This window comes from Rattus rattus, chromosome 3 (assembly GCF_011064425.1).
Source record: "Rattus rattus isolate New Zealand chromosome 3, Rrattus_CSIRO_v1, whole genome shotgun sequence".
Lineage (NCBI taxonomy): Eukaryota > Metazoa > Chordata > Mammalia > Rodentia > Muridae > Rattus > Rattus rattus.
The window spans coordinates 193,443,304-193,457,110 of record NC_046156.1 but is presented as its reverse complement, the minus strand read 5'-3'; the positions used below and the strand labels follow the sequence as shown (position 1 = coordinate 193,457,110).

The window sequence follows — 13,807 nt, the reverse complement described above, 5'->3', positions numbered from 1 at the left end:
GCTTATTCAAGCTAGACTATTTCCAAGTCAGTAATGATGAATCAGGAAAATACGACAGCCTAAGAAACATGCCTTTTGTTTACAAATTATCTAAGAAATACACTAGGAAAAAGTTAACATTATGATCAACAAAACATGTAAATTAACAGAATTTAACTCTAAAGTATAACTAATTAACCAAGGACCTTTGGGAAGCTCTTAAGTAAATTACATTAAGAAGTGGCATTTATATAAAGATCAAGTAAATGACTGAAATAACTGTCATTTGATGATTTAGTGAATTACTAAGGAGTTCAAGAAAAATGTTTATAGACCATTGTATGGTTTTTTGTTTTGTTTTTAAGACCGTAAGAATCAGTGCAGAAACAATGTTCAAGAAGTCCTTCTCAGATGACTGAAGATTTCTTCAAACCCAAAGAAAGAGACAGAAGGGACCAACTATTATCAATCTAAGAATCTTTGTTTCTCAATAAATATTTATAGTTTAGTAAGTTTCCTTCTGCTCCTTCTCCCTTTCATGCCTGACAATGCTAGAGACAGTAAGTGTGAAATGGTACGTTAGCCCTTAGGCAGCAATAAAAACTTCCTGAGGGTGAGGTGGAGGTGAAGACACACAGCTTCAGTTGATAGAGCTCTTGCCTTGAATACATGTTGCTCCAGATTTGATACTTAGCACAGCAAAATAAGCAAGTAAGTAAATTACTAAAAAAGTAAGTAAATAAAGCAAGCAAACAAGCTTCAGGAGGAACTAAGGAATATTAGTTAAACATATGGCCAGGATTGTAGAACAATCAATGAAGAATCTCGGTCTGTCTCAACTACCCAATGAAACTGGCCCCTCCCCGATACACACAAAGAACACTGTGTGATGAGATAACAACTGTTGTTAGCCTGCGTATTAAATTAAATCATAAAATATTATGATAAAGTTTAATTTATGATTCAATTAAAAATAGAAAAACTATTACAAAATTTTATAAGCATATACCTTGAAAGTAAAAGCATATCAACTAAAATTCTATTTGAAAGTTTTTGTGTTTATACCGGACATGAACCCAAGGTTTCTTGCACTCTAAGCAAGCAATCTAGCTTTTTTTTTTTTTTTTTTTTTTTTTTAAGTCTTCAGTGTTTCTGTGAATAATAAGCATGAAAGTTGCCCTTTATTTCAGGAGCCAGGTAAATGCTTGTCTAACATACATGGGCCCTGGGTTCAATTCCCAGTACTGAAAAAAAAAAGGGCAAGCAAGAAAGACAAAACTGATAATACTAGAAACAATTTCAATAACTAAGATAAGAATGATGATTAAAAAATATACTATAGATGACTATTAAGGGGTGGCAGGTAGCACTTGCTGCAAAACCAGAGCCCACATAGTAGGATGGAAGGAATCAACACCTGTAAGTTGTCCTCTGATCTTCAAATGCTCAATGGTATTTATATGTTGACAGACACAGACAGGTAGCACACAGACAGGCAGACAGACATACACACAAATGGTGCACGCGCGTACACGCGCGCGCGCGCACACACACACACACACACACACACACACATATTCTCCCTCCCCTTCCCTGTCTCTATGTATCTCTGTCTCCCTTGCACTCACACCTCTCCCACCTCTTACCTCCTCAACCCCCACACACAAAATAACAGTAGTAAAATTTATAAGTAAAGATAAAGAACAAAGTTTGCTTGCTTGATCTTTTCCTTGAAAAAAAAAAAAAGATGACTATTAAGGGCTCTGGTTTAGAAATGGCCTTCTCTTACCTACGACATACCACACAGTATCTGCTATCTATGAGCCCCTTGTAACACACAGTACCAAAACAATAACCACACTTCATGGAGGTCCCAAAGACCACAGGACAGCTAATCCATGAGAAACTTTCAAGATGCTTGCCTGGCCTTTCCTTCAAGCCTAAAAGTGGATTTAACCACATAATGATTAAATAATGTCCAAAATCTCCGAGGACAGTAAACACCAACCTATTAATTCTAGGGTAGATAACACTTTGATGGGAGTGGGAGGGATTCGTTTTTAGATTGCAGGTTTCTTACACAGGTTCCAATGCAAAACCTCTACCCCAGAGTTTAAAACTGACCTATGGTTTGAAAATCAAGGGTATCCTTACAGGTAGATGTAAAGCTCTGAACTTTGGAATGATATAAACAACAGAATTCCAACATAGCAGAAGGATCTAGGGAGAGAGTTTCCATGAGTAAGAGTACTTGCTCCACAATTGTGTTCCTATCTTCAGAATTGGAGATTAGAGCCAGTCAGGTATCACAAGCTCCCTAGCCAGCCAGCCTGGCCAAGAAGGTGAGATCCCAGTTCAATGAGAGAAACCATCTTGCTTCCCCAAACACACTCACATGCTTGCATCAATTACAAACACACACATACACAAAACCAAGAGGGTTACTACTTTTCATTGTTAGGGATGAGTTACAAATACTAGACAAAACCCAACAGATAAAGAAACAAAAATAATCAGGGCCTAATGATACAGAGGTCTATAATTCCAGCTGCTGGGGGTGGGGGCGTCTTTGAAAAAACTGAGGCAGGAATAGTCAATGTTCAAGACTGAGCTACAGGGGTTGGGGATTTAGCTCAGTGGCAGAGCGCTTGCCTAGGAAGAGCAAGGCCCTGGGATAGGTCCTCCCCCACCCCACCCCCCCACTCAGAAAAAAAAAAAAAAAAAAAAAAAAAAAAAAAGACTGAGCTACGGAGTTCATTCAAGACTAGCCTGAGCAACTGAAAAGACTAGAAATACATGTCAATGGTAGAGACCCAAGTCCTATCCCCAGTAAAGAGAAAAAAAAAAAAAAATCAAAAGCCAGGCAGTGTTGGTGCACATCTTTAATCCCAGCACTCAAGAGGCAAGAGGGGTGGATCTCTGATCTGAGTTAGAAGCCAGCCTGGTCAACAGAGCAAGTTCCAGGACAGCCAGGGCTACACAGTAAGGTCCAGTTCTCAAAAAACAAAAACAAAAACGTTTTAAATAACTTAAAACCCTGTTTGTATAGATTAGAATTAGTGTTACTGTAAACTCATAGTTTTCCTCACATAGATATCAATACAAATATGTATGTGTTCATAAAAAGACTCCCTGGAAGGCCTAAGGCAGTACCCTAGAGAAATAAATACAAGTACCCAGGCACTGCTTCCTAACTACCATTTTCCTCTTAAAATAACCAAGAAGGGTCTAGAGAGGTCTCAGTGATGAAAAGCACGTGCTATACAAATTGCACATGAGGGCTGGAGTTCAGACCCCAGTACCCACATAACAAGTCAGGTATCCTGCACAAGCCTGAAACCTGTCAGCCCATCCCAGTAGGTGGAGGGAGGATGACTGAAGCTTGCTGGATTCCAGCCTAGAAGAAAAAAGAAACAGGAGCTTCAGGTGCAGAGTAGAATCCCAATCAAGGATACCTTCTGGCCTCTGCACCTGTACAAGTAAGCACTCCTACACACAGACTATCTTTAAAATAATAACCAAGATAGTCGCAGATTTGTTTAGAACATGCAAAAAGCATAGTTATATTCTAAAATTAATTTTCAAAAGCCAAGTGGAAGAAGTCCTCACTAGCTAAACAGTAACAAGAGGACTGAGAGCACAGCTTGGTGGGAGTGGACTAGCCTGCTATGTTCAATCACCAGCCCTACCTTAAAATAATGAGCATAAAAATGAATGAAAATGAGTTTTAACTCTGTGAATAGAAACTTAGACTCTAAGTAAATGTAAGTAAATTAAAAATATAATGAAAATTTTTTTTACATGTTTCAAAACACCTATCTTCAAAATACCCTGAAAAAGCTGAGCAGTGGTGTCGCATGCCTTTCCTTAACCCCAGCACTTGGGAAGAAGAGGCAGGAAGACCTCTGAGTTCAAGGCCAGCCTGGTCTACAGTGCGAGTTCCATGACAGCCAGGGCTGTTAACAAAGGGAATCCCTGTCTCAAAAAGCCACAACACCAAAAACAAAAACAAACAAAAAACTTGAAAGAAGAAGTTTGGCAGTCAGAACCTTTGCCGCTTAAAGCGAGTATCAGTAGTAAACAAACCACAATTGCTGGTCCCTGGTAAGATGCCACCAGGACTCAAAATGCCTCATGAAGATGCTAAGAGCTAATCCTAAAACTCTAATATGAAATCTAGGAAATAAATATGAAAAACATCAGACAAGTGAAAATGATGGAATGTTCACCAAGGCAATGAAGCTTGTAGTTTTCAAACATGTCAGTGCCTTGAAAGGCAGGCACTGTTCCAGATGCAGGAGTAGGAGGACGACTACTGTAACACATGGAGACAACTGACAGGCCTTAGTAGGCAGTGTTAGAGTCTACCTGATAGCCTCCTTGTGGCTATGTGAAAGAGCTTTCTTTACAAGAAGAACGTTTCTTTACATGGAAGTGTTTCAGAGTGATAAGGCATTTTATGTCTTGTCACCGCCTCAAAACTTAACACAAAGACTAGGGATATAATCCAGGTGAAAAGGATATTTGTTGAACTTCCTCAAAGCCCTGGATTTGATTCCTGGGGACAAACAATGATGTGTGCCTGTAAGCACAGCACTCAGGAGATGCAGACGGGGATCAATCAGGAGGACAGAGTCATCTTTAGCTACCAAGTGAGTTTGAGGTCAGTCTCTCTCACACACACTCAGAAAACAAACCTCAAACAAGAGAAAATGTCCAAAAAGTCTGTAGCCATTTTAAAATCCTGGGAAGAGTATCTATCTACAGAGTAATCTGAGACTACTAAGGATTGGGGAGGGAAAGTGACACCAAATGAAATCCAAGAGTCCTGTCTATCCAGTTCCGTGGCCTAAAGTCAGCAATAGTCTAAAACTATTTGATAGAAAATTCCAGAAATAACCAATTCTAAAGTAAAAGCTCACACTATCCCTTTATACAGTGCATCTCCACTGTGTACACACCCTACCTATCAGTCACTTCATAGCCATCTAGGGTATCAAATACATGGCAGAGATACTTCAAATGTAAATAGGCTAGTTAAAAAAAAAAAAAAACCCACCAGCCATTTCCTTTTCAGTAAAAAGGTACAAGTTCTCAATAATAAATGTACTAAAGTCAACATTAAGAATCCATTTCATGGCCAGGTGTAGTAGTACACAGCTATAATCCCAAGCACTTTGAAAGCAGAAGCAGGGGAATCAGAAGTTCAAGGCCAACCTCAGCTACACAGTACATTCAGTTAGCCTCGGCTACATAGCACTGTCTCCAATCAATAACAAGCAATGTTCCTTCTATCTATTAAATTGGGAAGATAGTTATACTTGTTTTGTTATTCCACCTTAAACAACAAAGGTTACCTGGTAGATTACCTGCCTAGCAGTAGAAGTCCCCAAAGCCAGTATTTACCACTTAAAAAAATTAAAATAAAAAAAAAGTTACAACCACACTTCATGGCAAGTACTTAGTTAAGACGGAAAAGGCATACAATTATAGGGCTTGGTACTATCAGCGGTAACAGGCATCCACTCAGTTTCATACCTTTTATAGCCAAAAGATAAACGAGTACAGCTACCACTATACATATAAGGGGCAGGTGCTGAAAACAAGCATGAAATGTAGCTCCAAATATACTGTGCTTTCTACACAAGGATCAGGAGAATTTCTTCTGAGCAGTCAGTCAGCTTGTAGACAAAATTATAGTCGAATGTGCTGAAGCTCCACTAGAGCTATCTGTCCTGCAGGAAAGCTGACAAGCCTTGGGATGCTGGAAATAGGAAGGCATCTCCTGAAGGACAGGAAACACCTGTACCAAGAAGCCAAACGATCCACACATCCTAAAGCTAAAACACATTAGTAAAACACTCCTCTTCTAAGCAAGTACAGAAGCAAGAACAAGTATTCACTTGCTCCAGGAAAATATGTTTAAATACCAATAAGGCACAAAGTAGGCCAATAATAAAAATTATATCCACTAGAAAAAGGAAGCATAGTATATGAAGGAAACCCAAAACTACAATAGATCTACCAAGTACAACAAGTTGAAATTTCCAAGTAGACAATGGAAAAATATTTTTAAAAATTAATAACTAAGAGATTCTAGTTAAAGTAGACCAAATTACTGCTGAACAATAGAAACCAACTCCTTTGAAAAAAAAAGGTCTTAGGAACTGTATTTCAAAAACAAATTATTAAGAACCAAAAACCAAGAAGCTGAAAGATTAAGCCTCAAGATTTTGTCACAACTCAGAATACCCCATAAGTATCTAAAAGGTGTTTTGAAAACATTCTTCTCTTTCCTAGAAACATAACTGACAGGGTAGATTTTCTTCATATATTTCAATCAAAATAGCATCCTGAAACAAATGGAGAAACAGATATGAGACTTGAGATGCTTTACACTAAGCCTAACATAAGGAACTTGCAAAACTGCAAAAGCATCCTCTTTTTGATTTATTATAGTCAGTTCTCCAAATCCCTAAGTTCAACCATGGTGAAAATACTCAGGGGAAAACTGCTGTTGTACTGAATTCATACATTTCTTTCTTGTCATTATTTCTTAAATACTCCATTACTTAGTATTTACACTGGATTTAGTATTACAGTCATCTAAAGTCATCTTAAAGTATCTCTAGTAGATGGGCTTAGAGTTATACAATAGAATGTATACAATACATTCCTATGCCACTTTATGTAAGGACGTAAATATCCATGAGAACAATCCACCATGTCATGACTGTGCTCATGTCATGACTGTGTTTGTGCTGCAAAATAAGTATCCTTTTTGCTAAAACAATGTTAGCAGGCAATGGTTTACTGTTATTTTTAATTTTTACTTTAATGTCTAACAAAATTAACTCAATATCTGACACAAACCCAAACTTGTAGGGATCTCACTTTGTAGAAGAATTAGGAATTCTAAGATCAAAACACCAAATGATCTTAAAACTGCTACTATTTCTCATAATCATCCATTACAACAGAGACACTCCGCCAACCTGCAAATGAAATGCAAAGATGGCATTGTGTCCCAAAACAAGTAGTTTAGACTACAAAGGGTCTCTGAAGTAACAAGGTTCAATTCATGGCTGTTTCACTTTACAGCACATAAAAGTGATACTCTCTCAGCAGAAGCTATGTAAGATTCTGATCACTTCTTCAATCGGTAATCCCAGGTATGATATTTCTCAGGAGCCACAAAAAAGAACCAGGAGACTAAACAATACCCTGCAGTGAACTAGGTTTCCAAAGTGTTTTGGATACAGGTACTCAATTAAGTCACAGGAAATACTGAACACTGTTATAAATTAAGCTTTGTATGAGATGGTTTTGCCCAACTACAGGATTAAGAAGTGCTCTGAGCATGGGTAAGGTAGTCTAGCCTAAGCCATCACACTTAGTAGGTGTGTTGAAGTGAGTACATTCTTCATTAGTTCCAGCTCTGATCAGTTTATCAGCACGCAGTACCATCCTATCATAAGCTCAGAACATCTGTACTCTCTAAGTTATTCAATCTTCTTTCCATTTTCCCATTCTCTCACTGTAATGCTCATTAGTCATAATTTCATGGTGCTGTCAGTGTGCCTTTTCAATCCTTCTAGCACACCAAGAAGCCAAGAAATAGTTCACTATGCATAAAGATATGAATTAAGAATGTCTCCATGAATAAACTTTGCAGGCTTTATTATACCTGTTTTGATTACACAAATGTGGTTTTTGTTGTTTCCTAGGGTTTGTTAAAATATACTGTGCAATTAAATTCATAGATACCGTTCCTATTGAGTAGAGCTTTATTTTACTAAGGTTACTTTTAGATGGTCTTATTTTCTATTCTCTTTCACACTAGCATTTATAAAGCATGTCAAGGCCTTCCATTCAGTGGAACAAAACTGGAAGTGACAAAAGTAATATGGTAGAGCAGCAATGCAATTACAGATGGAGACAGACAAATGTATACAAAGACTGACTGCAGAGGCAGGGGGAAAAAAACGATGAAAGAGCATAAAACAAAGCAGTATACTAATAAACATGAATGTGCCATGGACACTGAGTTGGAATGCAAACATTATCAGAATTATACTGATCAAATCAATTATTTTGTTTCATATTTCAAACACTTTGAGGAGAACTATGCATGGACTAAAGAACTTCAGGGAAAAGAGGCAAAGCAAAATATAACTATTTGATGAACATGGATAAATAGGATAAACAAGTACATTAATAAAAGAAAAATAAAAATTAAAGGAATTAGAAGAGAAAGTTGAGTAACAGCAGGCTTTAAAATTAGGAAACCCAACAGAGGAGAAAGAAAGGTAAACTCTAAACCCGAAAACTGGGAGTGCAGTGAGGAGTGAGACTGACTAGTGCTGAGGAAGGAGAGAAAATGAAAATGAAATTCCCCTCTCTAACTCAGAAGGAGATAGCACAGAACAGAACTCATATATGCATTTTTGTACTCCAACAAAAAAATAATGTGCATTCAAGAATTAATCTATTGTGAACAGTTAACGAAGTGTAACACTGCTGTCAAGAAAGGAAGAAAGCCATTCTGTGTTGCTGGTGGTTCTTCGACAACGAGACAGAAAAAAATGGAAGAATAAAACAGCCAAGCTTAAAATGGAAGCAACAAAACAGGTGTATTTAAAGAAACTCTACATATGCAACAATTATAAAGAAATGTATTTGCTATCCAACATCACTAAATTCTGTATAATCCTAAGTATTTTGTAAGTATTGCCATAATCTTATTCTACAACAAAAAGCAACTTAAATAAGCAATTATTGCAAATAAATGCCCACATAAGTACCTAATTTTCTCAAAATTTAAAGTATGCTCCTTAGCAGATGGTGTTTAATACAAAGTATTTTTGAAATGAAAAAGTCAAAAATAAAAAATAAATAAAATGTCAAACAATCACATTTCAGAGGTTTACTACCAATGATTAGTGTAAAATACCTCTATAGTTATTACTAGGTTAAAAACAGCACAATAAAACTGTTTCCATTCTTTAACCTCTCTAAGCATTTTATACATGACATTGACAATAGCTTGCTCTTAAATGGCAAGGAATTGACATAATACTGAACCAGGTAAAGCGTTGAAAGCTCAATATTATTCTCATTAACAAGCCTCTTTACGCAATCCAGACAAACACTAGGAAGTATTTTATCTCACAATTTAATCGGGGGTTGGGAGGAAGGCTTTCCCTCACACAATGCTGAAAATACATAAATTTTAAGGCCATTCAGAAAGACTTCAAATCACTGTCTATTAAATAAGAAATCTCTTTTCAAACCGTTGCTGCATTTTAAACAAGACTCCAAAAAATATTTGACTTAAAAATAGTATAAAATCTAAAACTCACTAAGCTAATTTGATGCTAAATTTACCCAACTTTAACTGCAAAATAAATGCCTTGTTGAGGAAAAGGGGGGAATCAAAGGTTCACAAAGGTGGAACCTCACATTTTCAACATGTCAAAAAGCTAAACATACTACTCTTTCAAAAATAACCTACTTCTTTAAAGGGTGGGTGTGTTAAGTAGGCATTTTCAAGTGACATGATACTTTATACAAAACAGAATGACACAAAAACATCTTTGCAAAGTGTTCATTCTCTAAAAGACTTGCTCTATTAAGGCTCTGAGGCTGAAGCCAAGTAGAAGCCATAAAAGGAAAGCGAAGTTCAATGTCATTTATTTTGTTCCCCTCTTTCATGTGCTCAAGAATAACCTCTTTCGCTGCCTAATTATATGTCCCCAAATCATAAAGTTCACCAGTTATGCACTTTAAACTCCTTCATAAAGCAGTCTGACTTTTAACAGGAATAACTTGATGGTTCACAAATCTCACCAATAAAATAAAAATGAAAACAAAAACTCCAGAGACCAGGCCCTAATAACACAACAACATAAATACTGGAAACAATTCTCTTTTTGCAATGTACTTAATAAAAGCCAAATAGCCAAGAACAAGTTGTGAACTCACTTGATCCTGATCTATAAAACCTACCTTTCCTCTTTCAACTAAAGGAAGCCAACTCTTTCCCCTCAGGTTTCTGGTAATCATTTTGGTAATATCTGATTAAACATCAATTTAAGCTTAAGCTACATCTACCTATAGTTAATATTTATTTAAAACACAGTATTATCTGTCACCTCCCTTACCACAAAAGCGCTTGGGGAGAAGAGGGGAAGCAAACAAACTACACTTACAAAGGCACACAATTGAAGCACTACTAAGGGAAAAGACGGTAGGGTAGACTGCAACCAAAACTAGTTTTACCCATAAAGAAGGTTTCATTGGTTCAGAAGCGTTCCTAAGTCTGACTGGTGGAATGTCTGCCATGCTTCACGAATTCCTGCCCGCACAGTCTGTACCTATCACTTATTAGGCAGAACCAAACAAAACCAGATGGGCCAACACGAAAAAATATGAGGACCATACATCTGCAAAACAGCGCCACTTTTTCGCACAATGTGACTCTCCTGAAAATATTAAGGATTTTATTTCTCTTCCCTTCCAATGTTGTTCCTAATCGGAACGGCATACAAGTCCTGACCAATCAACTTCTTGCAGGTGTTTGGGTTTTGGTTTGGTTTGGTAGCCATATCCTTCTCCGTCTCTATCCATACTCTTTACGACATTCTGCTTCCTAGAACGCCAGTTTCAAGAAAAATTTAGCAGCTGCTCGTCCTCAATCAGGTAACCAAACAAGCACTGTAAGCTACGGACTGAAAAGAAGGCATGACTTACTACAAGTAGTTCCTTGGCCGTCCAGAAAAAGCAATCGAGAATGGCAGGCAGGCAGTTTCTTAAGTCCAAAGAAAAAGACGTGCCTTAACAAAACGACCTCCATGCAGGATTAACGCGAAAACCAAAACAATCCGCACCAACATAAACAAATGTGGCAGCCATCTCAGTGAGAGCGAATCAGTCTCTCCCCGCAGCGAGACTTAACTTTCTTCCGAAACAAAAGTTGCCAGACTCAGCAACTTGATATACATTGTATACGTCCCGGAACACTAAAACTTCTGGCCCTTATGCTCAACAAAGGAACTCTTTCTTCCGACGGCTGAAAAACTTTTCGTCCTACCACATTCTTACAACCCCATCTTAAAAAGAAAGGAATCCAGACGGTAGACGGGGCAAGGGGGTAAATCAGTTTTACTATTCAGTTGCTAAAACGACAAGGCATTCCGACCGGGGAGAAAGAAGTCAGACAACTCCGGCAGCGCGAGGTAGACTAAAGTACCGTCGCTTCCGGCCCACGAACTTGGCTCGACGCTTCCCGTAAAAAAAATTACCTCTCCGGGTGTCTCAGGGCAGCGGTCCCGAGGCTCGGCTTGACATGGTTTCCTGCCCTTCCTCAGTGGCTCCGGGCCCCGCCGAGGCTCCCGCGAGGGCTAGGCGGATGTGGAGCTGCCGCCCGCAGCAGCGCGGCTGCTCCGGTGGGGGCTGGGGTGCGGGCTGGCTTCCTGCTTGCGACTTCTGTCAGGAGTTTCCCAGCCTCGTCTAGGTTCTCCGCCGAAGGAAAAAACTTTTCACTCGTGACACCGCCCGGAATTGCCGTGCGAAACTCACTTCCTGCCTGGGTGAAAAGCAGGATCCAGCTCGGTGCCCGGGAACCCGGAACCCCGGGGCGGCGCGCCGCCGAGGGGGAGGGGACGGCGCCCGCCCCGAGCCGCGGGACCTTGCGCGGCCCACGGGGGCGAGGACGCGGAGCTCGGCTGGCCTGGGCCGCACTAGGCCTCCGCCCCCACAGCCGCGCCGCGCGGGTATTGTCTCGAGTGCGCCGGCCGCACCCTGCGCCCGTCCGGCCCCCCGCCGCCCCGGAGCCGGAGCCGACCGGCCGCGCAGGCTGGAAGGCGACCGTCGGTCGGGCAGTCCGACCGGCCGGCCCGGTCTCTGCCACTCCGCTCTAACCCTCCAGTCTCCCCGCCGCAGTCCCTGCGCTCTCCCCGGTTCTCCTTCCCGCGGCCGCGGTGGCGCGGTCTCCTCAGGAGCTCGCGGGCCCGCGCCAGGGGCCGAGGCTGCGTCGCGCCCGCCGCGCCACCTTCACTCGAGCGGGAGACGGGGAGGGAGGCGAGGCGGAGGAGAGAAAGGAGGAGGCGGACCCGGGCCGGACCGGGGTGGAGGAGTTTCTGCCTCACAGGCCGCGGCGGCAACAGCGCCACCGCCCCGGCGGCTGGGGGCCGAGGCTGGCGCGGCGGCGGCGGCGGCGGCGGCGGCGGCGGCGGCGGCGGCGGCGGGGCGGGGCGGCCTCCGCGGGGCGCCCCAACCGCCCACAGCCGGGCGAAGGCCGGCGCGAGCCAGTCAGCGCGCACGGGGTCTACGCGCCCGACGTCGGCGGCGGGGGGGCGCGGGCCGGGGCCGCGGGCTGGCGGGGAGGCGCGCGACGGGAGGCCCGCCCCCCGAGGCCGGGCCCGCCGGGCTCCCCCGTACGACCCCGCGAGGCCTCCGCCGCCCCGGCCGATCGAGTTTCTTTGTACGATCGTAATTGGTGCAAAGAGGTTGTTCAAGTGCAGCCCCGATTTCCAGGCAGCAGGTATCTCTTTCAGCCGCAGCACTCCGACATCCTCTAATGGCACGCTCAGGTTGCAGGAAACCACGGCCGCGGCTCGGTGCAGCTTCTTCCCACGCCGAGCCGGCCTCCGAGCTTGCTGGAAGCGGCGACGCGCCTGGGGCCCCTCCGAGGAGACAAAGCTGGTGCTGGGAAGGGGAGCGTGGCCCGCGAAATTGCCTCAAGACGGTGCCTTTGTTAGAGGAAACATTGGATGCACTCCGAGCGCTGCGCAGCCTTCCAGCCCCTACGCTTTCGGGCGTGCAGTCGTTCAGTCGCGCTGGCCCTGGTAGTTCTGCCTGGCAGGGTTTGCGTTTATTGCAGAGAGAGACTTAAGCATTCTGTCAACACATATGGCTTAGAAAGCTTCAACCATAACATTGCCGTTTTTACAGTTACTGCTTTAAGTATGTTAGCAGACAGAACATCCTTGTTTTACCCGAGGGAATGGAATAGATTCTGGGCAAACCATCGTCCACCCCCACTCTTCTGTATTAACTATGCACAGGGATGGTAATTAGCCTCTGGGTCCTTCAAGCCACTGGTTCAGTACTTCCGTCTGTAGCCCAGAGATAATTATTCATCACCAACTTTGAATAAAAAGCTATATGCCTTACAGATGAGTTTTGGCTTGCATCCAAGGGAATGAGTTCACGAAGTCCACCAAAGAATTATTTACTAAAGTGAGTTCTACGCCAGAGACGAATACTTGGAATAACTCCAAAGATATTCAAGTCATTTTGAATCGAAGTGGAAGCATTTTAGCTACACCCAAAACTGCTAGTATTAACACGAGCATAAGATTCTTAGCATAGAGGACAGTGGTATCAGGGTTTCAGTGCTGCCTCTGAAAACATTTGACAACAGCCCTGGGAATGGCAGATCTAGTAATTTCAATTTAGGAATCTATCTTACACTGACAGGGATCTTAACCAGTGTGTATTTTTTAAAAAGAAAACAATGTATTTGTACAGACTGTTCCATCGGACATGAGAAAGTCTTACACCATCTTCAGAAAATGTCTGGAGTTTGATCAGAGCTCAGTGGCAAGGCTGTGATCAAAGGGTCACTATCCTGAAGTGTCCTGGATGAAGCAACTTCCAATCCAGTGAGAACTCAGTTGACTCCTGGGATTCCAGTACTACTGCATCCTGTAGATTTACACCCTGTTAGATGTGATTCCCTACGTAGCTCAGTAGTAGAATCCATGCCCTGGGTTTGATTCCCAGCACCATTCGAGAAAAGGAGTAGTACAATAGATTGAAATAA

At 42.0% G+C, this 13,807-nt stretch overlaps 1 protein-coding gene across 1 annotated transcript in view; it reads right to left on the bottom strand.

Annotated features, from left to right (window-relative positions):
• Nucleotides 1-11,683, bottom strand: part of Erbin (erbb2 interacting protein) — a 100,697-nt gene extending 89,014 nt beyond the window's left edge. The window contains exon 1 of the mRNA XM_032898960.1: nucleotides 11,283-11,683. The gene's annotated coding sequence lies outside the window, so the exon portion shown is untranslated. The remainder of the gene's footprint in view (nucleotides 1-11,282) is intronic.
• Nucleotides 11,684-13,807: the final 2,124 nt, after the last annotated feature.